Source organism: Phalaenopsis equestris, unplaced genomic scaffold (genome assembly GCF_001263595.1).
Source record: "Phalaenopsis equestris unplaced genomic scaffold, ASM126359v1 Scaffold000054, whole genome shotgun sequence".
NCBI classification, from domain to species: domain Eukaryota; kingdom Viridiplantae; phylum Streptophyta; class Magnoliopsida; order Asparagales; family Orchidaceae; genus Phalaenopsis; species Phalaenopsis equestris.
In genome coordinates, this window is record NW_018164496.1 from 2,661,044 (window position 1) to 2,665,527 (window position 4,484).

Genomic DNA, 4,484 nt, shown 5'->3' on the forward strand with positions numbered 1-4,484 from the left:
GAATGAACTTGTTGTAAGAAGTGAGTGGCAGTCGATGATTATCAGTGGATGATGGCAAATAGTAGATGATGGCGGTTGACTGCGATCAATGGCGTTTAGCGGTTGTAAAAAACGGTCGATTGGGGTTGACAACGGCAATAGTAATCGACGACGGTCGACAATGGTCGACAACTGTCCGCGGTGGTTGACGAAGGTCGGCAGTGGTCGAGGACGGTCGGCGATTGTTGACGATAGTTAGCGATGGTTGACGACGGTGGGCGGTGGTCGATGGTGGCCGACGACAATCGATGACTACAGGGTGTCGCTGGACTTCAACTCATTTTCAAAGTTTTAAGTTTTCTCTCAAGCCTCAACCCCCTCTAATGAGAGGGGTGATGTTCAATTTATAGTGTTCTGTGTGTGATTAGTGCACAAATATGAACCATTTTAATCAGACGATCCGAAAAGCTTTCTTCGATCAGACGGCGTTTGGCAGAAATTTGAGTGCCTTAACAATGTCGAATTGAGTAATATTGGGCTCGTTGGATTCGTCTTGTCAAGTGCTCGGTTTGATTCGAGCAATATTGGGCTCGTTGGATTCGTCTTGTCGAGTGCTCGGTTTGATTCAATTTGATTATAGGCTTTCTAGATTTGACATTCATTTAACCTTCTAAATATGTCAAGAAAACTTTCAAGAGTGGTTTAATGACTTGATTTGACTCGGATTGGATTAATTTTGGAAAAATTGGGTTCTTCTTATCGAATCAATCAGTTTGACTATAAGTTTGCCGAAGTCAGAATCTGGATGAGTTATCGTGACCTCGTCACAACAGTTCGATATTTGAATATTTCTTGTTTAAAATTTGCCTCGAGATTTGTGCTGGATAATGGAGATTTGCTGGAGATGTATCATTTGACCACTTATTTTTGGGCTTGATTACTTTGTCAACCGAAAACAACAAGATCTTCCCTTCTATCGTGTGTGTGTGTGTGTGTATGTATCTTTATATCTATATGCATGTATGTATCTATGTGTGTATGTATCTATATATGTGCATGTATCTATATGGATGTATGTATACATAGATATATATATATATAAATATATGTATGCACGTATGTATGTATGTATGTATGTATGCTATGTATGTTGGTGACGGGGTCACAATAAGTCCCCTCATGTTAAGGGTTTGATCCCACTGTGGTGTGGGGGCTACGGAATTTTAGGCACATGGTGCAGGTTCTCATCATGGGGCCAAAAAGCCCATGAAAAATCAATATTTGAGTGTCTCCCAAATATCAATTTCTTTATATACATACACAGATAAATAGATACATACATACTTACATATCTATATATATACCTACATACATACCTACATAGATATGTGTCGTGTTTCTCGGCATGTTGGTTGGCATCCTCGGTGTAAGATCCCTTAGATCGGTGGTTCGAATCTCCTCTGACACAGTTGACTTTAACGAGACGGTTGTTGAATTGTTAGGCACATTAGGAGTGGTTGGAGGCTCGTATAATTGTCTCTCGCCATTCCTTTTTTTTTTTTTTTTTAGAAAAGATGATACTATATAATTGTCTCAGAGCCCCCAGCCGCCGTCATGTTTCTAATTATTCGAGGACCACCCTAACTACCGGCAAACTAGCCAGAAGGGAATTTGAAACCCTGACCTGAAGGGACATGTCCTTCAAAGAGGCTGCTCTACCAACATGCTACAGTTAGCGGCACGCGCGCGCGCACACACACACAGATATATATTACTGTAAGAATATATAAGAATAATATAAACCTCTATACATTGAAGCAAATAAATGCAACTAAGTTGGAAGGGGCTTTTCTCTTAGCCGGCGGGTGAAAGAATTAAGATTTTTTTATCGTGGGCTCGAAGCTACAGAGGGGCCCAAATGTACCGTGCTGAGAGACGGATAGTCCCGAAGCTGAAGAGAAGCGCAAAAGCTTTAGCTGCGGGGTTTAGAATTCCGAACTGCCGAATTTGGATCAAATTTACCCGAAAAATAGAAATTTGACCAGATTTTGGAACCCAACTGAAAAAAATTTGAATAATTTTTTATTTAATTTTAATGAGCTATTCTATTTAATTATTTAATGAGCTGATGCCCTTTTTCCTTCTTATTATTATTTTCTTGAGCTGCTTTTTTTTTCTTAATAAGCTGTTGTTCACACACAAACACACGGGCAGATATACATACATATATATATATATATGACGAAAAGTAATTTAAGTGGAATTAATTAGAAATAATTCAAGAAGAGGATATGAAAAAAAAAATCTCTTTTAATACTTGAAACAGTCTTTATTTCTTATTTTAATTTGGAATGAAAAATGTCATGAGACGGAATGTCAAAAGTCAGAAGGTAGAAGAATGTGAATTAATGTTGATTTAATTTTTTTTAATTGCTATGTTAATGAAATGCATTAATTTTTAGCCATAAATATTACAATTTTTTTAGCCTATAAATAGGCAAAAGAGTGAGGATGTAGGTGGAGTTCCCGACTTTGCCTAGCAGGTGATCTAGAATTTCTCAGAAGAAGAAAGGCATCCCCATTCTGCTTAGCAAGCCAGTTACGAGATTTTCTTTCAGGTTGCGACAAAGAGGAAAGTCGTCTTCATCCTGTGTAGCAGACGAGCAACGTGATCTTCTTTCACATTGCGAAGAGGAAAGTCGTTCTAATCCTGCGTAACAGGCGAACAACGAGATCTTTTTTCATGTTGTGACGAAGAAGAAAGTCATTCCCGGCCTGCGTAACAGGTGAACAACGAGATCTTCTTTCACGTTGTGAAGAAGAGAAAATCGTCTGCCTTCTGCGTAGCAGTTGAGCAACAAGATTTTCTTTCACGTAGTTGAGCAACAAGATTTTCATCCCCGTCATGCGTAGAAGGCGAGCAATGAGTTCTTGTTTCACGTTGCGGCGAAGAGAACAGTCGTCCCTGTCCTGCGTAGCAGATGAGCAACGAGCTCTTCTTTCACGTCAGTGTGATGAAGAAATTTATCTCCATCCCTTCCCAGCAGGCAACTCGGGTCTTTTTGCTTATTGTTGTTGTGCATTTCGATGAAAATGAAGAAATGTTAAAGTTTCTCCACCCGCTTTGAGAAGGAGAATTTCATACATTTATAATGACGATATCTCTTTTAGCCTTTCTACAAGTTCTTATTGGTCTTCATAGCCTTTTTAACCATCCGATCTGAAATTTATAGATGATAATGTATTTCCTTGTGCGCCTTTAATGTTGCTTCTGAGGTTGTTGCGGCTTCTCAATTGTACAAAATTATGCAATTATAATTAGCACACACACTTTATAAAATGAAGAATCACGTAGCACTTGAGGCTCGTGCCTTCCGAGGTTATGCCCCCCTCGAGTTTATATTTTATAGGACTCAAAATGAACCTGTACCTTCTGAGGCTCATAGATTTCTGAGGTTTTTTATATAACTGTCACTGCTAAGGCTTATAGCTTTCTGAGGTCTTTAATGTGCTCGTGCCTTCTGAGGCTTGTAGCATTGTGAGATATTTGATATACCCATGCCTTTTGAGGCATGTAGCCTTTCGAGGAGTTTGATGTTTATGTTTATTCGAAGTCTTGTAGCCTTCAGAGGTCGTTGATGTACCCGTGTCTTCTGAGGCTTGTAGCCTTCCGAGATATTTGATGCTTGTGTATTTTGAGACTTGTAGTCTTCAGAGGTATTTGATGTACATGCGTCTTCTGAGGATTGTAGCATTCTGAGGACTTTGAGTGGAGACTTTATCAACCACTTACTGTAGTGGAGTCTTTCTAGTCAGGACCTTGTCCACTACTAGCTTCCCATCGAACTTGCCTCTTGGGTTTGTCTTCCATGGGAATGGTATCTTCTCATCGAGTCTTACCTCTTGGGCATAACTTCCAGGAGTACCGTATCTTCTCATCGAGTCTTCCCTCTTGAACTCAACTTTTAAAGGCATGATAGTTTCTCATCGAGTCTTGCCTCTTGGGCTCGACTTTCATGAGTACCGTATCTTCCCATCAAATTTTGCCTCTTGGGGTCGACTTCCAAGGGCTTGGTAGTTTCTCATCCAGTATTGACTCTTGGCCCTGACTTTCAGAAGTATTGTATCTTCTCATTGAGTATTATCTCTTGGACTCAAATTTCAGGGACATGGTAGCTTCTCATCGAGCCTTGCCTTTTAGGCATATTTACCATTAAAGTCTCTCGAAAAATTAACGTTGAGACATGTGGGAAACATTTGGGAGAATATTTTGATATTTACATTAAAATTTGATATTTACATTGTTAACAACTTTGCGCCAAAAACGTTCGCATAAATAGGAGCATCGAACTTCTATAAAATTAGTAAAATTATATTTTAGATGTGATGTTAAAAATTTGAGTATTATGAATATAAATATAGAAGCCGAAGAGACAGATATGTAAATACAAGTCATAAGATCCATCATATTTCTCTCTCTCTCTCTCTCTCTCTCTCTCTCTCTA